Source organism: Leptidea sinapis, chromosome 46 (assembly GCF_905404315.1).
Source record: "Leptidea sinapis chromosome 46, ilLepSina1.1, whole genome shotgun sequence".
In the NCBI taxonomy this organism is placed as follows: Eukaryota; Metazoa; Arthropoda; class Insecta; order Lepidoptera; family Pieridae; genus Leptidea; species Leptidea sinapis.
Genome location: NC_066310.1, coordinates 7,247,746 through 7,274,324, shown reverse-complemented (window position 1 = coordinate 7,274,324; position 26,579 = coordinate 7,247,746). Strand labels below are relative to the sequence as shown.

The window sequence follows — 26,579 nt, the reverse complement described above, 5'->3', positions numbered from 1 at the left end:
TAATTTTTATTATATTTATATTAAGTTCCCGTAACCGGAATATTCGAGAAACAAATCTTAGAAGCTAGTAAAACGATCACATTATTTTCAGGTTATATTTTATTTTAAATAGCTACCAGACCGGCTCATTCCACGTACCAGAGCATAAAAATCAAAAATTCCATAAAATAAATTCTATTTCATAAGAGCGTATATGACAATTATATCAAACATATGAATGATATAAAAAGAACATCGTCGGAAAGATAAATGAATGTTAAACTTATTGTTAATTAACTACTAAGGGGTCCCGGGTTTGAATCCCGGTAGGTGCAATCATTTATACGATGAATATGGATGTTTAAATGTATTTAAGTATGTTTAAGTAAGAATACTGTAAACAATATGTTATGTTTTTAAAGTGATAACCCTCACTTCTACACAAATAAAATTTGAAAAAAAAAACCTGAGAGTTGAACAAAGAAAACAAGATTTTATGACGATACCCTACACGAACGGTTCGCTCAGTTGGTTAGAGCACCGGCACGGAAAACCGGAGGTCGTGGGTTCAAGTCCGTTTTTCAAATTTTATTTGTGTATTAATCCTAGAAGTGAGGTTTATCACTTTAGAAACATAACATAATGTTTAGATTTACAAGAACGACATCTCAAGTCAATTTGCTAATATGCAAATATTGGGGTTGAGCAGGATATCAACAGCTGGAAAGTAGATCCTGTATGTAGATGAAGCCACAACCTGAGAGTTGAACAAAGCAAACAAGATTGTATAACGATACGCTACTCGAACGGTTGGCTCAGTTGGTTAGAGCACCGGCACGGAACGCCGAAGGTCGTGGGTTCGAGTCCCGCATCGTTCATAAAATTTTGTTTTTGTTTCAAATTTTATTTAAGTATATTGTATTAAATATATCGTTGTCTTGTACCTATACTACAGGCTTTGTCTAGTTTGGGGCAAGATAATTTGTTTAAAAGTGCGTTAATTTTTTTTTGTGATTAACTTTTTACATAAATAGTTACCTACTTCTTCATCCTCGTATGAGAATTGATTCTTTTCGATCCTTGTTCAACAATCTAGTATCGTATACTTTCAATAACGATTAAAGTGTGTTTTTTTTTATAAGCTTTAATTTACGTTGCATAGGGATGGGTTGTAGGTGCAGAAGTTTTATGACGATGTCAACATTAGATTTTCTCGAACTTTCTATCGCTGTAATCTTAAAGTCATTAACACTCATGTTGTCTTGTACCTTGCCCTCAATCGACATCGTTTCTAACAGCTTGTGCTCTGTGACGACACTGTAAGATCAGCATAGAGAACTCCTCTTTATAGTGGAAAAATAGGATGCCGGTCAGATTTTAAGTAAATGTTTATTTGTAATTAACTTATAACCCATACAATATTCGAATTAAGAGTGAAGTTGAACTGTAGACTATAATAATTGTAATTAATGTAATGTTAAACTCACGGAGTAGTTATAAATAAGGACTCCGTAACTTGCATAAGAGTGTAGCACCAAAACAAGCCGATTAACGTGTAAATACATAGCCCCACTACTACAGGCCAATAGGCGGCCATTATGAGAATTGTCATCGTCTGTGACAGATCAGTTTGCGTCTCAATAAAATATTTTAAAAATGCCGTCGTGCGTTGTGAATAGTGTAAAAACCATTACATAAAACTAATTGTGGATGTATAATTATTAAGGGAGAATTGTGTAACTAGTATCCCCCGTAACCGCACACACACTAGCATAAAGGTGCTTCACTTGCTAATATCACGCCGCTGAGTCCTTCTTTTTATACTAGTCCGTGATTAAGCTGATGTTTATTTAAAATATGAAAATAACGTTTTGTTAAACTGTCACGGAGCTATAAACTCGACAGATACGCATCTAAAATTTTGATAAATATAAATAAATGAAACATAATGATTACTTAGATCATTTATACAAGCAATTCACGCACACTAACACAAAGTGTCATACAAATCGCGAGTGTAAGACGTAGTTTGTCACGCATATCTTATATCTTTAAACGAGCAATTCTTGTATATATATATATATAATTTGAATCTCGGAAACGGCTCCAACGATTTTAATGAAATTTAGTATACCGGAAGTTTCGGGGGCGAGAAATCGATCTAGCAAGGTTTCAATTTAAAAAAAAATGTTTTATCCGTGTTTTAATGAGAAACTGCTACAATAATATTAGAATACAATGGTAAATTTCGCCACTATATACGAGACTATAATAGCTGGGCGAACCGGAAAGTAGTAGACCCCGGTTCGAGAATCAAGATATTCTATTAGTTTGTTTTTTGTTAAAATTTTGTACTTTCTTAAAAAGCCGAGCAAAGCTCGGTCGTCCAGGTACTTAAATTAATATTCCTGGCCTGTTTTTACCGGTTGTCAAGCAAGAGACTATCTAGACGTATAAGTTATCTACGGTGTATTAATATAAAAACCAATCAAAAAAAAATGTCTCTTTTACAAAATATATTCTACTGTTATTCTCTTACAGTGTGTCTGTGCCCGCTCATCTTAGAAACTGCTGGACTTATTTGGCCTTTTATATGAAATTATTATATCATATATATAGAATCTTCTTATCTATCTATCTATATATATATATATATAAATGAATTGCTGTTCGTTAGTCTCGCTAAAACTCAAGAACGGCTGGACCGATTTGGCTAATTTTGGACTTGAATTATTTGTGGAAGTCCAGGGAGGGTTTAAAAGGTGAATAAATATGGAAAGTATTCGCAATTAAATAAAAACAACAATTTTGTTTTTCTTTTGATTTGTCCCCCGTCGTCTGATATTTGTTTTGTATGGACATATTTTCTATGAGAGAATTTATTGACGCACGGTTTGTTAGTTCTGCTGTGAAACAATTTTATTACAACAACAGGGAGCATATTTTACGAAATAATTCTTGATGTTATGAAATATTATTGACAAATGAATAAAAAACATTATTGTATTTATTATATACAAAACAACGTCTGTCGGGTCAAATAGTCTTATATATATATATATATATATATATATATATATATATATATATATATTATTATTATTATTATTATATATAACACAGATAATCTTAAAACACGAAATAGCTAAAATGAGAAATAAATATGGATATAATGATGCCTTCTTAAATAGTTTTACTTTATATTATACTTACACATAATTAAAAACACTCGATCACATCTACAGGGTTCAGCAAACAACCTCCAAAATTATTTTCTTCGAACAAAAACGGTCATAATTATTATAAAAAATACTAAGAATAAAAACTAAAATAAAATAAAAAAAATATTATTAGCTTAAATATTTCTTACTTAACTTAATTTTATACTCATCACCAAAATTGTGAAAACGGGACGTGTGTACAACTGATGTGTTACTTTTCAAAATTATGTAAAAAAATCAAAAAAGAACACGAAATAAAGAAAATAGGTGTCATCGTCACCTGGTGGATGTAGACCTATGTTATTATAATAATAATAATAAATATTTATTTCAAGTAACATAGACTCATATTGTTAGTAATACAAAGCTTATATCTATGTTAGTAAATTAACCTGAAAAACACTAAGTACCTAATTATTAAGTATGTAGGTCATCGCTGCACCATTCCATTAGAAACGGCGCAGCAATGATTTACATATACACAGTCCAATCGACTGGCAATCAATTTCAGAATGCTGTTGGAACTGCTCCGCAATCTACGCACCAGGGATCCGCATCTTTTACGCATTGTCGCATAAAAACAATCAACTTGCGCCGCCGCAAACATCCCTGATGCGCTGCAATACCGGGGCAGCCCCATCAGCACCCTGAAGGCATTGTTATACTGGACACGGAGAGCGCTGTACGATTTTGTGGATTATGAAGAGAACCAAGTCGAGTGTGACAGCTTATATATATGACAGATTCTCATGAAATATTTGAGTGCATATTGGGTAGGTCTGAGAATCGGACAACATCTATTTTTCATCCCCCTAAATGTCAAGAGTGGTCCACATTTTTTTTTTTACATTTTTTTAAAAATTTGTTTGATTATGAGTCAGCATTGAAAAATACAGACAACTTCAAATTTTCACCCATCTACGATCAACAGTTACTTTTGTATCGCGATTTTAATATCGGCAATACAACGTTTGCTGGGTCAGCTAGTAATCTATAATATATAAGGACAATGCGTAAGAACTCCAAAAAGATGACTGTATTATGAAACAATTTATTTCATAATATAATCAAAGTGTGTGTTTGTAATGCTTAAATTACACTTTTGAAGTGTAAAGATCTTTAGGCGGTTTGAGCGTATATATGGGTATTGAATTGGACTAAGCCGTCATACTCGGCTACAGGCTCGTGTAACACTGAAGGTTAAGACGGCTCGGAGACTACACTCTTTCCAGTTCTTCGAACTGACGAAGGAAATCTTGCTAGGTGAGCTTGTGTTATTAAGTTTTCATATTTGGATGACATAAATAGCCCACTGCGCTAGATTTCGATTCAAATCCCGATGTTTATATGTATTTATGTATGTTTAAGTAAGTATATTGTATGAGATATATCAATCGCTTGTACCCATAGTACAGGCCATGCCTAGATTGGGGCAAGATAATTTGTGTAAAAGTGTGTCAATATTATATTAATATTATATAATTCAACCGTGTTGTCTAAAGCGCAAACCGTCTTTTTACGTCTCTCTACTTCATGAATACCTGATACTCTTTACTTGATATCTCTGAAATTGAATATATTCTCCATCTTCTAGAAAATGTTGGCAAGTAAATCATTTGTATCACAGTATCGCTCGCTCCTTAAACTAACGCAATTAGATTAAAACAACAAAAACTCCTAAATCCTCTTAAAGCACGATCGAAATGCAGAAATAACTTCAGCATGCGAAGAGGAATGCATTGCGGAGATCAAAGCGGAGGGCGAGTCGAACAGAAATAGATGCTCGCGTTGCCATGGTAACCGGCCCGCAAGCAGATTCACCAGATCACATTGTACTGTTAATACCACAAACATGACGAGAGTAAACTTCCAATGTGTGATTCATCCTTTGTTTTGGCATTTGGTTAGACTTGGTTGATTCAACACTAGTAAGCCACCGCGACTATATCTGTGTGGAATTCAGAAGCTAAATACGTGAGTAATAAAGAACAGTTCTCAATAATCTCTCAGTAATCAATTCCAACTAAATATATTACAGTGAGGATACCCTTTTTTGAAGTTATCCTTCTTTAGGAGAGTGAAATTTCAAGATTCGAGCGCATCACCGCAAAACAAAAGTAACAGGTTGAAATTGGTTATTAAAATATATATCTTTTAAATATTGACAATTAAGAATTATTGACATGTGACACATTTCTGACAAATTAAATTGATTGTCTGTTTTATTTATTTAGAACATTGGGGAACAATACCAAACCAAACCAAAATACAATAATAGAATATTTAAATCATATTTAAATAGCTAACTACAGAATTACATCGACATAAAAGCAAAACATAATGACGTTTGTACCTTTTTGAGGTTATTGAAGATAAATTTCTCTGACTATTACGTTGCGAGCGCTCAACGACATCTCAAAATAAAAGTTTTCAGAAATTTTCTGACGTTTGCGACATTAATTAACTTTTTTTGTTTCTTCGTCCGTTATTAGGACAGGCAAAAGGGTTCAAGCCAATACAGTCGTATTCGTTGATATTCATTAATCTATTTCACGATTTTTACAATATTGTTCTTTCTACAAACGTAGAATAGCAAGACGAATAATTAATAATTTTAAGGATTTGTTTTGTTAGGCCAAAGAAGTATAACTTCTTGCGTGCATACATAAGTATAGGTAAATATGAAATCCTTAAGTAAGAACTAAAGATGAGATCTATGGAACGTACTTAAACAATGCTCAGACTTTATTTACGTAAAACTTTGCTGAGTGTGATAAGCCGCGAACTTGGGCTGTTTAAGCTTAAGGCACTAAATGCCAGCGACCTTGAGCGATATGAGTTCACGGCTGCCGGCCCGCCATCTATCTAACAAAGCCAATATTTTCAAAATTCTTGGGTGGAAAACAGTTTATATGCTTACAATCCTCGTTATTCACTACTAATCTGAATAAATGAACCAACACAAAAAAGTACAAGCTATAAGAATAACTTTTATGAGAGAAATACCAAAAAAAAATGCGTCACGCCATGCCAAAAAACTTGTTTAACTTTAGTGGTAGTTCAAAAAGGCTCGGCAGTGTTAACTATAACCAACAGCAAGCATTAGCAACCTACAAATAAGACTTAAGGATATGTGTAACAGGATTAAGTAGTGTTCATAGCTCGAAATGCTATACTTTAACCACAAAAACTGTCTAAAAAAACCATTTTTGCGTGTTTTCTGCTTACTCTTCGCCTTAAGCTCAGTCTGAGCAAAGTCTAAATACGCTCTAACGATCTCAGCCTAAGCATTTTTTTTATGATAGTAAGGGACGAGACGAACAGGACGTTCAGGTGATGGTAATTAATACGCCCTACCCATAACAATGCAATCCCGCTTAGGATTCTTGAAAAAAACCCAAAAATTCTGAGCGGCACTACAATTGCGCTCGTCACCTTGAGACATAAGATGTTATGTCTCATTTGCTCAGTAATTTCACTAGCTACGGCGCCCTTCAGACCGAAACACTGTAATGCTTAATCATTACTGCTTCAGAAATAGACGCCGTTGTGGTACCCATAATCTAGCCGGCATTCTGTGCAAAGGAGCCTTCCACTTGTAGGTGGCCCAATATAAGCCACCAGTCAAAATAAGTAACATGAGTAAAATTTGTTTATACAGGATGGAATATTAATAAATAATATGGTGAAATTCCCGTGGATATTAACTGTGCGATTGATTGTCTATCATTACGCAAATGTTGCTAAAGAAATGAAATCGATAATGATGTACAAATGACGTACCAATCATGCAAATGGGTTAGAAAAAGAAGGGGATTATAATGTAATAAACTTTTTATATCTATACTAATATTATAAAGCTGCAGTGTTTGTTTGTTTGTTTGAACGCGCTAATCTCTGGTACTACTGGTCCGATTTGAATGATTCTTTCAGTGTTGGGTAGTCCAAAATTAGGGATCCGTAATAAAATTGCTATTTTGTAACACAAGGTGTAAAATCGAAAACCTATTTTTGCGTGCGCTGCAAAAACTATTGACAATAGAACAAAATGATGTACAGGCTATAATATAGGCAATATTTTATTACTTATAAAACTATCGCGTGAATTATACTTTATATGGCAAAACAACGTTTGCCGGGTCAGCTAGTTTAAGTATGTAATAGAATAGACATACTAACCATAATTTTATAATTATTAATGTTTTAATTGAGTATTTTGTTAGACACAGACAAAGTGTACATTAATATTTATTTATCAAATAAAAGAGATCCGTCCTGGATGTAATTTAGAAAAAAAAAATCCCCCGCATCACGTTGACGTCTGGCATTCTACAAATTCGAGTTTTGCAAGTAATTTCTTGTCTCGTACAGCCACTTTGTGGAATCAATTACCGGGTGCTGTTTTACCGGACCGATACGACTTAGGGACCTTTAAGAAAAGGGACTACATCCACCTTAAAGGCCGTAAGGCATTTCTTGACCCTGGTTTTGAGTAGAAAATTTCTAACCGATATGTAAAAAGTAAAAACTAGAACATAAAAAGAGGCCAAGTGCGAGTCGGACTCGGCCATGAAGGGTTCCGTAGCAGCAAGTAACATAATATAAAAGTTGTTGTAGTTCGTTGTAACTTTAATCGATGTTTTAAAAATAGTGTATTTTTTTTCAATTAAGTTGTTGATAATACGATTTATGATGTATTAAAGAAACTACTTATTAGATCTCGTTCAAACCAATTTTTTGCATGGTAATGAACATCATATAGTGATGTACATAGTATCAATACTCGAAACAAACATAAACTCGCAATTCCATCTACTAGGCTCAGTAAATTTGCTAAATCCTTTAAAGTGGATTGTAATGTACCTACACCCATGCTTTAAATCCTCTTTTAAAGATTCTGAAACAGTTAGCTTATTACCAACATAAAAACACCCAATTTCGTAATAACCATTACATCATCCAAACGAGTGTTGTAATGTTATGGCACCCTATGTAACGAAGCCTCCCACTGGTAAAATTATTCATTGCCTCTATTAAGGGAAAGACGCTATGTTCTTGTGTTCTTTACACTTGGTATGTCATGTTCACTGTGCTTTATTGGACTTAGTTTTACTACATTAACTGCACGGACGAGTAAAAAAAGAAGGACCTTACATAACAGTGAAGCACCAAATCAAGCCGGTAAACGAGTAAATACATAGCCCCACACAAACACTTACACTAATACAAGCCGATCGGCCACCATTATGAGATTTGCCATCGTCTGACAGATCGTGCGTTGTGAATAAGTGTAAAAACAATACTATAAAAGTATTTGTGGCCATATATGATTATTTAAGGGAGAAAAAATTGTGTAACTAGTATCCCCCGTAACCGCACACACACTAGCATAACGGTGCTTCACTTGCTAATATCACGGCGCGGAGTCCTTTTTTTACTCGTCCGTGCATTAACTCATACGATTTCTTCGAGTCTTCTCACTAGTTAGTGATGTCGATAGCTGGATAGCCCCAACGTTCACTTGATGGCGGAGTCTTAGGTCATTCGGGGCTAAGAAGAATTAATTACTGAATCTATTTGGAGTCGTTATCGTTAATTACACAATAAGAAGCCGCTTTAAACTAAGTACATATATTGTTTATAAGAACACATTCATTATCAAACTTTACTTTATTGAGACATGTCTTATAATATAATATTGACACACTTTTTATACAAATTATCTTGCCCCAAGTTAAGCATATATAGCCTGTGTTATGGGTTACAAGATAACGATATATTTAATACAATATACTTACTTAAACATACATAAATACATTTAAACATCCATGACTTGGAAACAAACATCCATATTCATCATATAAATGCTTGCACCTACCGGGATTCGAACCCGGGACCTCTAGCTCAGTAGGTAGGATCGCTAACCACTCGGCTATACAGGTCGTCATGTAGTACAATAGTGTGTTTTACTTATTAGTTCTTTGTCGACACAAAATGTCGGTAATTAAATTATAAACTGAGTTATGTAGGATGTGTGTTCATAATATTCAAAGTAAATAAAAAAAAAATGTAATTATAAAGTTTCCGTCTGAAGGGCGCCGAGACTTGACAACTTATAACTCAAGATGACGAGCGCAGTTGTAGTGCCGCTCAGAATTTGTTGTTTTTCAATAATCCTAAGCGGCACAGCATTGTAATGGGCAGGGCGTATCAATTACTTCCTCAATCAATTAGTCCCTTATTTTCATAAAAAAATAAATGAAAAAAAACGCCTAGATAGACTGTGACAGCTGCGAAAACGTCGAAAAATTGAGGTTGACAGTTGTTAACCTCTATTTTTAACAATGCACGCACACTAACACAAAATGACATTCTAATCGCGAGTGTAACACATAGAGTGTCACGCACACTAAAGTAATAAGCCTGGCCTGTTTTCGTCGATTGTCTAGCAGTAAACTTTATCTAGACGTAAAAATTATCTAAGTATTTGTTTATTTATTTATTCAATCCACCAGTGATAATTCCATTAATTCACGCAATAATACAATATTTAATCTTAAGTTAATTCTAAATGCATTATCTTTTAAGGCAGATACAGCATGCAATCATTATGAAGCTTACAAATCTTTATATGGTATCATCAAATGCAGTACTTATTCATAATTTAAAAAACGTATTAACTTATTACCGAAAAAAAATCACAATGAAATAGTTCTAGGTAGTTCGCTAAATTGAAATCAGTTAAATATATTTTGTTAATAATACAAAGTATTTAATTTATCACATAATAAAATTTTACTATGTTTTGAGTGAGTGCCCAAAAGGATCCAAATGTTTGAAACTATCGTCTAGTATTTAAGACATCCTGGAAATTGATGGTTGGTTTTTCGTAAAGGTCTTTGAAGAAGTGTTATTCTTTTGCGGGGATATCGAAAAGGAACATTAAATCCTTGGAAACTAGTGCGGTTTTCAAGGAGCTTTCTCCCTCGTACTACAAAGCTGTGGAATTAGCTTCCTTGTGCGGTGTTTCCGGGACGATACGACATGGGTACCTTCAAAAAAAGCGCGTACACCTTCCTTAAAGGCCGGCAACGCTCTTGTGATTCTTCTGGTGTTGCAATAGAATGTGGGCATCTATCCATCAATCCAACAAATCTCTTCTATGGCTCAAGCTATGTGTATTATTTTAAATAATTCCACTGCCACGGTCACACCAGTACCTCCAATCCTTTCACCACATCAAAGCCATAATTTTCTATGGCGGTAATATATTACTTCTTTATATTAAAAGTACACAGGTATTGTTTATTCATGTGATACAAGAACAATGAACTCATTGTTTGAGAACATGAGAGAGTCGCACCGATACTATTATTTGTCAATGACTTTTAATTGAATTTAACTTTTAATGATCGTAAAGTTAACACGAGGCTATTTCAACGCCTATTTTTACTAGATTTTCGCGATATATTTATATAATAACATAATATTGACACACTTTTACACATATTATCTTGCCCCAAACTAGGCATAGCCTGTGCTATGGGTACATGACAACGATAAATTTAATACAATGTACTTACTTAAACATCCATGACTCGGAAACAAACATTCATATTCATCATATAATTAATGATGGCACCTACCGAGATTCGAACCCGGGACCTCTAGCTTAGTAGTCAGGGTCACTAACCATTCGGCTATATGGGTCGTCTATATTTAAAACCTTAGCATACATTTTGACAATACTTCTAATTAACGCAAGTCAAACCGTTTACTAACATCAAGTACTTGAGCCTGCGGTCTCCTGGGGCCGTTAAAAAAACTCATTTAAGCTATTATTTAAATATACGGTAATTTCAGCACAATGCAGTGCCGCTCAGGATTCTTGAAAATGCCAAAAATTCTGAGCGGCACTAAAATAATTACGCTCGTCACCTTGAGACACTGGTGTCTCAAGGTGACGTGTAATTTGCCCAGTAATTTCACTACGGCGCCCTTCAGACCGAAACACGGTTATGTTTACACATAACTGCTTCACGGCAGAAATAGGCACCGTTAACGTTAACCCATAATCTAGCTGGCATCCTATGCAACGAAGCCTCTCACTGGTGAACAGTAGTTAACAGTAGTTCCTTGGTCGAGATATTTAATAAAGACCACTCTGTTACTATCCCACAAAGAAAAGAAAAAAGCCCATGAACTTTCTTTCCTAAAGACTCGCCTTAAAATTCTTAGGGGTTGGAGATCATGGTCTGTTCCAAGTCACAGACAGTAAATTTATTTCTGGATTATAATGGTGAACGTTTCATTCATAGTTATAAATAAAGCCATTAAATGTTAGGAAACTTGTTGTAACAGTTCCGAAAAAGTTCGAGGAATTTTCAGTTTTAATTTTTTTGAGTATTTGTAATCCTTAAGCTTTCATGAACTAACAGTCGACATCTTTGTTTCTTCGTCTTTAATATATTATTCCATATTTTAAATTTTAAGCAGGTTCCATCATCTGAAGTGTAGTGAGATTAACTCCATTTCGTTTAATTAGCATCTAATTTCCTTAATTGCAGTCTTTTTATTCAATTTTGCTGGAATTTTCGAAAAAGTAAATTTGTATTCGCCACAGTTTTTAGCACTACTTAAAGGGATTTTTATTTAATGCAAAGGAGCCTCCCACTAGTAAATATAATATATGTAGGGGATTTGGCTTTTTTAACATTAATTGCAAAACTTTGTGTTAAAATGAGGTAACCCATACGTTAGCTATAACATTTAAATAATCCTTCTTATATTTGCATATTGCATGTATACTTGCCTAAGATATATTTTGCAAACTAGAATATTTTTCTCGAGCGAATATTTTACTTTAATGCTATTGGAAATAATAGTATTTCACAATCCAATGTGATGATATTTGGCCTACTTTTGCACTTAAAAATATGTGCTGTTACGCCATTTTGTGACGGCTCTGTCAATAAATCCGCCATTTTGTTTATATTTGCGTAGGTTATTATTAGGATTTAATTAGTATTTCATTAATTATACAAAAAAAGAAATTCAAGTCCTCACATGAAAACTATGAGAAAATCATTCCAATTCAAATTTATAGTTATTAGTACCGCTGTGTAGGTACATTATATTTTATAAGATTTAATTGTTAGCATTGTTGAAGCTTAAAATTTTAAAATTCAGAACGACGAATTGCCACATGTACTGTTAAAATTTGCTCATACATAATTGAAACTAAAATGTAGGGTTGCGTGGTAAAACTTTGTAAAAATAGTTTGACAAGAACTGAGAAAGACACTGGAATCACGGGGCCTACTCCTAAAATCGATATTCGATAAATCGTGGCATTAGTCGTGTCGAATCCTACTCTTAGTTACGTCGTATTCAATGTCGAAACGATGATTGAACGAACGAAACATTATTTGATATTATCGGTCCTAACCCTACTCTTAGTTGTTAATGTCAGACGAATATTCGAATTTCACAAATAGTCAAACGTCACTTTTACGATAATCTCAACGACACCATCTAGGCTGTCGTTGCTATTATCGTTTCAAGCTGTATAGATATATTTGCCATACAATATACATAGTTAATAAATATTATTAAAATAATTATATGTGATTTACTATTCAAGAGGATTTTTTTACTACTAAGTTATTTAAGTCATTTTGTTGATCGTTTATGCGTAGAAATAATGCAAATGGCCGCCTGAGAAATAGGAAGTCGACGAGAAGGGTTGAGTTACTTTTTTTTACATTTTATTATCCGCGAGTTTTGTATTATTTATTCAATTTTAAATGGTCATATTATATCTATTACATATTTTTTTAACATTTACAATATGTGTAAATGATACCAAATTGGTGGTGCAGAGTCTGGCATGGTCCTTAGCTCCTAAACTATGTTTTGACTTTTGACACTTCACAGCGACAAAGCACAGATAATGTTTATGTTTGAACATATTACATTCACACTAACATCGTAAAAAAATCAAAATATTAGTCTTTGGTAACGATAAACGATAAGGAATTCGAACATTTGTTAGAGTGGGTTAGTTGCGATATATTCGGAGTATTATCGTATCGTTCCGAATGTATCGTTGTCGATTTTGCGAGTAGACCTCCAGATACCTATTATCATCAGTAGGTACTTAAGTGTTGTTCATTTTATTAATTTCAATGTAAAATAACACGAAGCGTATATTAAAAAATTTGAAAGATGCCATTGAGTGTCAAGATGTCACGCACACAAGCATCTAATAGTTGCCGTAATAAACACAGCTATTGTTCTTAGGTAGTAAGATAATTGTAAGGTAGAAGTAAGATATCTAGAGTTGGAGCGCAGCGGAGACTAATACATTATCTAAGGAGCGATGGCTTATTCGATTCGGATGACGTCTAGAAAAGTCCAAACTATTCCGTAAGAGAACGTAAAAGAGTGAACCCAATATTATGTTTAACTACAAAAAATTTAAAGAATGAATTACTTAGTTAAACCACGAAGGATATAAATAAACAAAAATATTACATAAAACAGGAATTATATGAAATCATGGTAAAAACCTAAAATACTTTTACAAATCCATAAACTAAAGTCGTAACTGCGTAGTATTAGATTAAAAAACTGTTCCAAATAAAATCCATGAATAAACATAAAATTAGCATACAAATTATAAAGCACACAACATTCACGACATACTTAACCGTATTACCGGTTAATAAAGTGTATAATGCTGTAAACCTTACATCTATAAGGCCTCTTCGCTAATTAAGTAAGGTGCTGTTTTTCAGAATAATGTAGCAAAAAGTAGGAATTTTATATATTTGAATAAATTACTGTCTAAACTGTGCAAGAAGACACAAGTCACGACATGTACCTTACTTACAAATGATCCTTACACAAACAATATGGTGACCATAATAATTGTGCACTTAAAATATTTCAATTTAATTTGATCTATTCTGAGCTGTTAAATATTTTGTGGTAGTTTTTGAATTTCAATAAATCATTTCACATTTCATAATGTCACATCCTATTTTGAATAAAAATATTTGAATTTGAATTAAATGGATAATATAGTTATATATAATAAAAATAGAACTATTTGTATAGAAGTACACGATCTCTTTATTTTGATTTGGCTATTTCACGAATATTAGTCATCAAATTAATATTTATATTTAAAGTGAAACATTAAGTTTTGCATGTCGCATGACGGTCAGGCGGCGCCTATAGTTCGCAGCGGCTGACCATGTAGTGTATAGACTATTACTCATTTGTGCCAGTGCTCCACGCTATTTTGTTTGTTTTTGTCAGTGTTTAATGTAAATGTTTTTATTTACTAAACTGAATCTTATATTTGCTTAGCTACTTTTATTATTTCCAATTATCATTCCAATTTTCCAAGCATAAAATTCAGATTGATAAAGCGATTTTTAAACACTTAATGGAATATTATTCCAATTTTTTTAGTTAAACGTCTATAATGTGAATTAGTTTCACTTGTACCGTAGTTTCATAAAACCACACAATCCTTTTTTTGTTTAACATACTAGTTATCCTCTATACATCTTTAAATATCACACAAATTTTAAAAATAAATAACGCTATAGCTTATCAAGTTTGTCACAAATTAAAAGGCGAATTCACGTCAAAATTATAGTCAACATAATGAATAAGAAAAGGCAGCCGTATTTGTTTTGAGAATTTTGGCTAGAGATCTATAAAAAAATTATTAGATGTTCAGAGAGAATAGAATATCTTAAAGTGAAGTTTCTAACAGTTGATCAACAAAGTTTTTCTCACATATTAAACAATTTATTAATATGTATAATATTAATTAGGTAAAATGAACTATTAATATTTATTTGATATTATTTTAATAGGCAAATAATTCATTCAAAAATTAATTATACAAAAGCTTCTATGAAAGAAAATACGAGAATATACAAAATGATGGTGAGCCTAGCGTGAGTCATTTTATCAGGTGCTTCACCTGAGCACTTGAGCATGGCCGGGAACTGTGTAGGGTGTCAGGACCCCATATTATGCTTGGCTAAAAGTCAGCGTGGCTTCACAAGATAATTAGAAAGAATGCTACAGTAAAACTCAAGTTATAAACATAATTTTATCTTTTTACGTGTTTTAAATCATTTTCTTTAAAGCACGTTTAAAACAAAAGGCGTCGGGGAACAAGGACTTTCGGTACCGGTTTGATTTTCAATGCGATTATGAATGTTCGGAATTGCATGTATTATGTTTTAATGTAAAGTGTAACATAGTAAAGAAATATGCATATATACCTATGAAGAAGTTCAAAGTTTGTTTATGACGTTGATCAGCTCGTACTGTACCAGTGTAGTCCATTAAGGCTTGATCGCCCTAGGGATGGCTACCGTTACGTAAAATGCGTAAGCAATAGTTGCGGAAAATCAATCGTAAATTTGAATACTAGTTATTAGTACTAATAATAGTTTAAAATTCGGGAACGTATCTTTTATTTGTACCTTTCTACAAAAATGATGGATGGATGAACGTAATGAACGTAGAGAACTTCTGTATCTTCTGTTTACTCATAAACTATTGAACGGCTTTATCGACTGTCCCGAATTGCTAAATAAATTTGGTCTAAGAGTACCAGTAAGAATACTCCACTTTGTCCTCCACTTCGTCGAACGATCCTAGGTACCAATTCCCCAGTCCCTCGATTATGTAAAATTTTAAATTCTTATAGTGTAGCTGATGTTGATATATTTGCTGATTCCTTAGCCAAATTCCGCAAGACCATTTGCAGCATCATTGGTAATATTTAATAATGTTATAATTGGAAAATTGATGTAACTGTGTAAAACTCATTTAATAATTTAAAAAAAAATGTTTAATTTGTAACTTATTGCAAAAATACCTAAAATTAATTACTTCTGTGCATGCTGTGTTTATTTGTAAGTAATCACTACATTTAGTTCCTAGTTTTTAGTTCTACTTTTCTATATTTGTGTGTATTATTGTAAGTGATTGTAAATAAACCTAATAAATAAATAAAAATAAATAAAAAATATGCTTTACTTACTGATCCATGTGAATGGGCATTATTTCGCGGTGTTTCCAGTTCAATATTATGCCATAAAAACCGCGCAGACCGGGATTGTTCTTATATTAAAAGATAACATAGAACAAAGCTACCTACCATCATGTGAACCTCACTCAGGTTTGTTTATCATCGTATTCCACAAAAGAGAACTTGTGTTGTTTTATATAACCACGATGCAAGTGAATCAATTTTTACATCAGTGAAAACACAAATTTACATATTATGCCTTTCATATTCATAAAATAAAAATATAGTGTATTAAAAAAAAGTTTGTCATTGGAATCGTCCAATCGTACTTAAAGTCCGTTCAACGGAACGTAACAATAACAGCAATTAGTCTCGAAGCTCTAAAATACATGATTTGATTCGCTGTTTCGCCAGAATAAAACCTCAATTATGTGCAAGTCCAATTAAAAATAGGACTATCTTTCTTATGCGTGCGTCTGTTACCCAATAGAATTGAAGTACCAAAATAAACACATTACACATTTAAATACATTGCAAGATAGGTCGAGTTCTATAACTAACTTCATTATTGGGTCAATAAAGTTTATTATATTATTTGATGGGCGATGTAATGCCGAAACTTCAAACTTATGAATATAACATTTTGACTAGTAAATATGTGTTAGTACTTTTACTAAAATAGCAGGTATAACTCCAAATCTGACGTGTTTAAGTCTGTGTACATTTCCTATCGATTTCCTGTTCTAGTGTCTCACTAATTCTGTTCGTTAGTGAGGTGTAAATACGTTAAACATTAACTATAGAACAGATAGTATCACATTTAATTGGTAAGTAATTTATAAATATGCGAAGAGCCTCGCTTACTGTTAAGAGACAAGTGATTCGTTTAAGTCAGTGTTGCAGACATCTAATTCAAGTTCAAATATTTTTATTCAAAACTCGATTTAAAATCACTTATTGAACGTCAAATACTAAGAATAATTCCTTTCAAAATGCAAAAACTACTGAATAGGTTTAATTAAAATTTTGTATAAATATTTACAAAAATTTCGGGACATCATAGCTAGGCTACATAATATTGTCACAAGCATTACTGCTTTATAGCGACGAGTACCAGTGGGAGGCTCCGTTGCACAGGATGTCGGCTAGATTATGGGTACCACAACGGCGCCTATTTCTACCTTGAAGCAGTAATGTGTAAACATTACCGTGTTTCGGTCTGAAGGGCGCCGTTGCTCGTGAAATTACTGGGCAAATGAGACTTAACACCTTATGTCTTAAGGTGACGAGCGCAATTATAGTGCCGCTCAGAATTTTTAGGCTTTTCAAGAATCTTGAACGGCATTGCATTGTAACGGGCAGGGCGTATCAATGACAATCAGCTGAACGTCCAGCTCGTCTTGTCACTTATTTTATTAAAAAATAAAATAAGACCACGTATTATTGTTAAATCATTGAAACAAGCAGTTTTATTTTATGAATAATTTGCGAAGCGTTTTAACTTTATACTTACTAAAGTAACACTCAGATATAAAAGGAAGTGTATCTCTGAGAATTATCAGCTTAAGTGGGGGGAGGGTTTGTAAACGTTGCTGTTTCACAATGATGCTTAAGCCCTGGAAGCTAGCCAGTCCTGAGAGCTTCGATCAATAAGGCTTGTCTACGACTCAGCTTGTAATGTTATCTTTTATACTGATCTAGTATGAATAATTAAATTAATTAAAATAAATATTACACACACTACTGGTGGAATGATACACAACACATTTATTATAAGCATTTATATGATGAATATGGATGTTTGTGTCAGAGTCATGGATGTTTAAGTAAGTATATTGTATTAAATATATCATTGTCTTGTAACCCATAACACAGGCTATATATACTTAACTTGGGGCAAGATAATTTGTGTAAAAAGTGTGTCAATATTATTATTATTATTATTATACAGGTATACATATATAGTTTTTGACAAATAAACTCTGAGAATTGAGAAAAGAAAAAATTGATTTCAAGTATATTTAAATTATTGAGATAAACTTTGCTCTAACTGAGCGATCAGTTAACTAGAGCTGATCCTACTCGTTCAAGCGTTACGTATAGTGTGATAGTTGAATCTCATTCAATACCCAAAAAATGTTCACAAGAAGAAGTTTTATTACACAAATAAAATTTGAAAACAAAATTTTATGAAAGATGCGAGACTCGAACCCACGACCTCTGGCGTTCCGTGCCTGTGCTCTGCCAACTGAGCTAACCGTTCGAGTGAGGTATCGTCATAAAATCTTGTTTTCAAATTTTATTTGTGTATTAATCCTAGAAGTTGGGGTTATCACTTTGGAAACATAAAAATTGTTAAGAAGTTTTAAGTTTTAGCTTATAAATAAATAGTACAAAGCTCAGTCTTCTCGATATTATTTATCAACGAGTTCACTGACCTATCATTAATTAATAATGTATGTTCATTTTAATCGAGCACAATTCATGTTGCTTCCAATCTTTGCTATCTTTGGATCGATGCCGTAACTCGATTTCTCTAATCGGTTTCATTGACAGCGCACTTTGCGAACTAAACAAAGTATTCAATAACTTCATGTAATAGTCTACGTCACCTTGAAAACTGACGAAAATGATTTTAAGCCAGTTCTTCTCGGGCCTGACGAGTTTCAAAATGGCTGCTAGAATCTCACATTCTATAACTAACTTCATTATTGGGTCAATAAAGTTTATTATATTATTTGATGGGCGATGTAATGCCGAAACTTCAAACTTATGAATATAACATTTTGACTAGTAAATATGTGTTAGTACTTTTACTAAAATAGCAGGTATAACTCCAAATCTGACGTGTTTAAGTCTGTGTACATTTCCTATCGATTTCCTGTTCTAGTGTCTCACTAATTCTGTTCGTTAGTGAGGTGTAAATACGTTAAACATTAACTATAGAACAGATAGTATCACATTTAATTGGTAAGTAATTTATAAATATGCGAAGAGCCTCGCTTACTGTTAAGAGACAAGTGATTCGTTTAAGTCAGTGTTGCAGACATCTAATTCAAGTTCAAATATTTTTATTCAAAACTCGATTTAAAATCACTTATTGAACGTCAAATACTAAGAATAATTCCTTTCAAAATGCAAAAACTACTGAATAGGTTTAATTAAAATTTTGTATAAATATTTACAAAAATTTCGGGACATCATAGCTAGGCTACATAATATTGTCACAAGCATTACTGCTTTATAGCGACGAGTACCAGTGGGAGGCTCCGTTGCACAGGATGTCGGCTAGATTATGGGTACCACAACGGCGCCTATTTCTACCTTGAAGCAGTAATGTGTAAACATTACCGTGTTTCGGTCTGAAGGGCGCCGTTGCTCGTGAAATTACTGGGCAAATGAGACTTAACACCTTATGTCTTAAGGTGACGAGCGCAATTATAGTGCCGCTCAGAATTTTTAGGCTTTTCAAGAATCTTGAACGGCATTGCATTGTAACGGGCAGGGCGTATCAATGACAATCAGCTGAACGTCCAGCTCGTCTTGTCACTTATTTTATTAAAAAATAAAATAAGACCACGTATTATTGTTAAATCATTGAAACAAACAGTTTTATTTTATGAATAATTTGCGAAGCGTTTTAACTTTATACTTACTAAAGTAACACTCAGATATAAAAGGAAGTGTATCTCTGAGAATTATCAGCTTAAGTGGGGGGAGGGTTTGTAAACGTTGCTGTTTCACAATGATGCTTAAGCCCTGGAAGCTAGCCAGTCCTGAGAGCTTCGATCAATAAGGCTTGTCTACGACTCAGCTTGTAATGTTATCTTTTATACTGATCTAGTATGAATAATTAAATTAATTAAAATAAATATTACACACACTACTGGTGGAATGATACACAACACATTTATTATAAGCATTTATATGATGAATATGGATGTTTGTGTCAGAGTCATGGATGTTTAAGTAAGTATATTGTATTAAATATATCATTGTCTTGTAACCCATAACACAGGCTATATATACTTAACTTGGGGCAAGATAATTTGTGTAAAAAGTGTGTCAATATTATTATTATTATTATTATTATACAGGTATACATATATAGTTTTTGACAAATAAACTCTGAGAATTGAGAAAAGAAAAAATTGATTTCAAGTATATTTAAATTATTGAGATAAACTTTGCTCTAACTGAGCGATCAGTTAACTAGAGCTGATCCTACTCGTTCAAGCGTTACGTATAGTGTGATAGTTGAATCTCATTCAATACCCAGAAAATGTTCACAAGAAGAAGTTTTATAACACAAATAAAATTTGAAAACAAAATTTTATGAAAGATGCGAGACTCGAACCCACGACCTCTGGCGTTCCGTGCCTGTGCTCTGCCAACTGAGCTAACCGTTCGAGTGAGGTATCGTCATAAAATCTTGTTTTCAAATTTTATTTGTGTATTAATCCTAGAAGTTAGGGTTATCACTTTGGAAACATAAAAATTGTTAAGAAGTTTTAAGTTTTAGCTTATAAATAAATAGTACAAAGCTCAGTCTTCTCGATATTATTTATCAACGAGTTCACTGACCTATCATTAATTAATAATGTATGTTCATTTTAATCGAGCACAATTCATGTTGCTTCCAATCTTTGCTATCTTTGGATCGATGCCGTAACTCGATTTCTCTAATCGGTTTCATTGACAGCGCACTTTGCGAAGTAAACAAAGTATTCAATAACTTCATGTAATAGTCTGCGTCACCTTGAAAACTGACGAAAGTGATTTTAAGCCAGTTCTTCTCGGGCCTGACGAGTTTCAAAATGGCTGCTAGAATCTCACATTCAATAAGTGATTTCTGCGTACAATAATTTATGATGAATCGAAAAAAATCATGATTATTCATATATTTTTTATGGAATGGCAGGCCACTTTGAAAATGATGATGAAGATGACTATTTTTACTAATGAGCGCCGTCCGTCCCATACGCAAGAGGGGGTGCGCGGAGTAAAGGTGGGTGTAGCTAACCGCGATGCATAAAAATATGATGCGACCTGTCACTACTGAGAAAGCCCGGCGATCATCAAAGCAATCATCAAAATCGGTCCAGCCGTTTAGGAGGTTCAATTATGAATCTAAACCATTCTCGAATCCACCTGAAGACACACACCAATCTCAAGTACACTGGAACACACAAAAAATCATCAAAATTGGTCCAGCCGTTGAGGAGGTAGTTCAATTGTGAATCTTAACCATTCTCGAATCCACCTGAAGACACACACCAATCTCAAGTTCACTGGAACACACAAAAAATCATCAAAATTGGTCCAGCCGTTGAGGAGGTAGTTCAATTGTGAATCTTAACCATTCTCGAATCCACCTGAAGACACACACCAATCTCAAGTACACTGGAACACACAAAAAATCATCAAAATTGGTCCAGCCGTTGAGGAGGTAGTTCAATTGTGAATCTTAACCATTCTCGAATCCACCTGAAGACACACACCAATCTCAAGTACACTGGAACACACAAAAAATCATCAAAATTGGTCCAGCCGTTGAGGAGGTAGTTCAATTGTGAATCTTAACCATTCTCGAATCCACCTGAAGACACACAGAAACTTTCATTAAAATCGGTCCAGCCGTTTAGGAGGAGCTCAGTTACAACAGACGCACAAAAGAAATATATATGTTAAGATATGTTAATGATTTGCCATTTGTCATGTTATAAATAAAATCTCCTACACCTGGAAGAGATCGCAGAATAGCGATAAGGTGGCCTAATTGCGATACCATAACTTTTTAATGTACAAATTCTAGAACTTTATTTTTTATTAAATAAAGTGTTTTCAATCATTCATTCATGCGTATATTACAATGTAAAATGTAACGATTACAATACATTAGTTTCGCTCAACGCTCAAGAGGTGCCTCTGTATACACAAATGGCCTCAAATGATAGTAAATACAATCTCGTATCAATTACAACATCATATATTTTGACATCACTTTCACTTCCTTTGTTTTGAGAATCGAATCTTATATAACAATAATGAATCATATACTAATGACGGTACTGTACGAAGAATAATAATTATTTTATATTAAATATATAATTAATTAATTTATAAGTTATAATTAATTTAATTAGTTTATACCTTTCTTATGTTGTTGATACAACAATGCGATACACATCGCCTCAGTGAAGTTTTTAATTCTTTGTTTGGAGAAGCGTTGTGGGGTATTTTTTTTAACAAAAATGTAGGAACCAACAACAAACATGCACATTATACTAAAAGACCAGAGAAACGTCGACCAGTGCCGGGAGAAACTTGTGTCTTCTATGGAGTCCTCTCTCGGAGAAGGTCGCGGAATGGAGTAAATTGAATCTCGTGCAATTTAATCCCCAGAAGAATTAAATTTACGCGTTTCGCATTAAACACCCTATTTGTCGTATCATCGCTCTTCGACAACACTAACCTTAAAGCCTCGGCTAGTATCAGAATACTGGGTCTCAAAATCTCGAGCGATTGCCAACTCCGTGGCGGGCAAAGCCAAATTGGCTTCGAAGAAACTGAGCGTCATTAATAGAGCACGGCAATACTTCAAGCCGGCCCACATTTTAGCGCTCCACAAAGCGCAGGTCCGGCCACACTTGGAGTATTGCTGTCATCTCTGGTCTGGCGCACCCCAGTATTAGCTCGATCCATTTAACCGGGTGCAACGCAGAGCAGCTCCAATTGTGGGGACCCAGCGCTCTGTGAACGGCTGGATCACTTGGCGTTGCGTAAGACATCACTTCATTGTGTGTCTTTTACCGCATTTATCATGGGGAGTGTTCCGAAGAGCTGTTTAACCTGATTCCTGCCGCCGAATTCCACCTTCATGACATGCCACAAGTTAGGATATCATCCCCACCATCTGGATTTGTGGCGGTCCTCCACAGTGCGGTTTTCTAGGAGCTTTCTTCCACGTACTACAAAGCTGTGGAATGAGCTTCCTTGTGCGGTGTTTCCGGGACGATACGACATGGGTACCTTCAAAAAAAGCGCGTCCACCTTCCTTAAAGGCCGGCAACGCTCCTGTGATTCCTATGGTATTGCAAGAGAATGTGGGCGGCAGTGATCACTTAACACCAGGTGACCTGTACGCTCGTTTGTCCTCCTATTCAATAAAAAAAAGGCCATGGTCTTCATCGTCAGTTCGATTCCACCAAATTATACTTTACGAAACCAAATTTACGAGTCATTATAAAAATACCCAAATTCTTTTGAGTGTGCGTATAAAAAATGAGAACTCCCTCGATATATCCAGTGTGGCATCATCAGATATTGACCTGATGACCATGGGACCACCTGGGAAGTAGCCTTTCAAATAGGAAAACAATTTTTCAGTCTTATCTCGATATATAAATTGAAGTTTTACCATTTCTGTAAGTGTTACTCAAAAATGAAAATGATACTCAGTTTAAGTATCACTTTTGGAAAACAACTCAAAGTTGTAATGGGGTTGGGTGAATGAAAAGTCTGTCAAATTGGCCTTAAACCCACATCTTTCATGACTATCAGCTTGTATGAGTCCGCCGCTAGACAAAGGCGTTTCCCAATCCACGCGATTAAACCTGATTTCGGCTGATAAAAGCTGATCTTCGCATATCGTCGTTCCACAGTTCCCTACTCTACATTTTCCGACTCGCGGTCTCCACTCAAGAACCCCAGCCATTGTCTATTCTGCGGCTAAAGTGACGCCCACCCGTTTTCTTAGTTCTCTGTCGGATCACCTCCTTCTTCGATCATTCAAAGAAGTTCCAAGCAGTCCTTTCCACAGCACCTGAGCAACTTTTAATTTTATCTATAACACTCTTTAAATCTTTCATATATCCTTAACACTCGTTAAATGATACAACAATTAATAAATTCTTTTAATAATAATAATAATAATATCTTTTATTTGACACACACATGAAACATTTTATCCTTTTTAGACATGTTTAGTAAATACCAGTTTGTAACTGTGACATTCTTGAATATTGTTTATATAATGATAATTGATACGACCTCAATCTTTATTTTTAAAACTCCAATATAACTTGAATTACAACAAGCACAAAACCCAGATAGCACGAGACGAACTTACACAGTGAAGGTCCTGTTTGATATTCTGAGAATATTAACTTAGAAATTTAATAATTAACTTAGAAAAAAAGTTATGCTCAGTACAAAAATCACATTAAATAAACATTTATTAATCACAAACCACCACCACACCATGTAATAAACAAAACAGGAAATAAATAATGGAACAAAATAAAATATAATTATTAAATAATTTAATCTATACATGTATACATATAAATAAAATTGTGTCTATTTATAATATTGAAATAACATTTTTTACAATTTTTATCTGTCTGTATGTTTGTTCCTGTTGATCTCTGAAATGGCTGGACCGATTTTGATGGGACTTTTATTGGCAGGTAGCTTATGTAATAAGGAGTAACTTAGGCTGCGTTTATTTTAGAAAAATAAAGTAATGTTGCAATGTCCAAGAAACGGTTTAACTCTAATAATAATTTAATATCCGGACGACCGAGCCTTGCTCGGATTTTCAAGAATGTACAAAACTTGAACAAAAAAAAACTAATAGGACATCTGGATTCGAACCGGGGTCTTTTGCTTTCCGGATCACCCAATGTCCCATCTGAGCTATAATAGTCTTGTATATAGTGGCGAAATTTACCTTTGTATTCTAATGTTATTGTAGCTGTTTCTCATTCAAACATGGATAAAACCATTTTTTTTTAATTGAAACCTAGCTAGATCGATTTATCACCCCCGAAATCCCCTGCATACTTAATTTTATGAAAATCGTTGGAGCCGTTTCCGAGATTCAGATTATATATATATACAAGAATTGCTCTTTTAAAGATATAAGATATGGCAAAACAACGTTTGCCGGGTCAGCTAGTTAATAAAATAGTAGGCAATACACACCAATCAGCCAAGGAATACAGCCTACTTAGACTGTGTTCAGACTTAACTAACGTAAAACATTGCTGAGTGTAAGCTAGGAAAAATCTTTTATTTCGTTTTTACAATCATTTGACAGATGAAATTATGCTGAGCTTAATCTAAGACAGCCCAACGCAAAGGTCAAATTCGCGCTTTATCACACTCAGCTAAGTTGTATGTAAACCCGTACAGGTGTTTAGTACCCCCAAATAATAATAAAAATAAAAAAAATATTGAATTAGGCGTTACTTTGCGGAAATCCATTATTATCCAAATGATTTGAGTTTTCTTTAGTGTTAATTCCGCCAATATTTGTCTTTAGTCTAGTTCCTACTCCCTACACACTACAGTCTCGTGCCAGATTTTAGCGAGTCAACACGTCTTGAGGATACCTCGTGTAGAGGCGAAACACGTGTCGAATTATTTAAAGACAAATATTGGCGGAATTAACACTAAAGAAAACTCAAATCATTTGGATACCCCCAAATAAAGATGACATGAATGGGATATAAATCGTTAGATCAGATAAACATATAATAGGTAGGTACTTATATATTTAACAATCAATCATTAAATAAGTTTTACGTTATCTGCAAAATATAAATTTTATTGTTTAAATCATAACGAGTATACAGTATGTTTTCTCATTTAAAATGAGCGATTAAAAAAATTGTTAAATGTATTATAATGACCTCCTAGTGCTATAGGAAAAAATGGAACCATTATATGAATATGGTGTCAATTAATTGTCCGTCTGTCTGTGACAACCCTAAATCACAGAAATGCTTTGGGGTTAGGCTGGGGTGATAATAAAAAAATTACATCAACTCTCATGTGCATTTTAACCTTTAATCAAAATGTTTGCAACCGCCAATAATGTGAATTAAATATTTATAGCAATTTACATCGAACGTGCCACACTTTTTTTTACAATATTTTATTTGATCACAATATTTCTAATTTAATTTATTCAAGACTATTTAATACTTTTTAGTTGAATTGTCTTTTAAAGCGTAAATTTTTTAACGATTATTCTTACTAGTTGCACAAAATTTATGTTAAAATGAAAACTAATTTATAATTATCAGGTCTAAAGCTTAGCTAGAACGAATCCAGCTAAGCTTCGAATAAGCTGGTTCTATTTTTATGGAGCTTTCACTTTTATTAAATTTAATTAAAGCTCATAAAATTTTCCGTTAAATGAAAAACTAATGATTAGAATGCCACTGGAAACATCTAGTCTAAGAAAAATAACATTATAATATCTTCTAGATATCTATATATATAAAAATGAATTGCTGTTCGTT

At 33.7% G+C, this 26,579-nt stretch overlaps 1 protein-coding gene across 2 annotated transcripts in view; it reads left to right on the top strand.

Moving 5' to 3' along the window:
* The window catches only part of LOC126977860 (CDC42 small effector protein homolog), an 81,324-nt gene that overhangs the window by 14,032 nt on the left and 40,713 nt on the right, over positions 1-26,579 (top strand). Inside the window, exon 1 of one of the 2 annotated variants that reach the window (XM_050826500.1) lies at positions 5,078-5,174. The exons of the other annotated variant lie outside the window; for it this stretch is intronic. The gene's annotated coding sequence lies outside the window, so the exon portion shown is untranslated. Of the gene's footprint in view, positions 1-5,077; positions 5,175-26,579 lie in introns of those variants that run through there. 2 annotated transcript variants of the gene reach the window in all.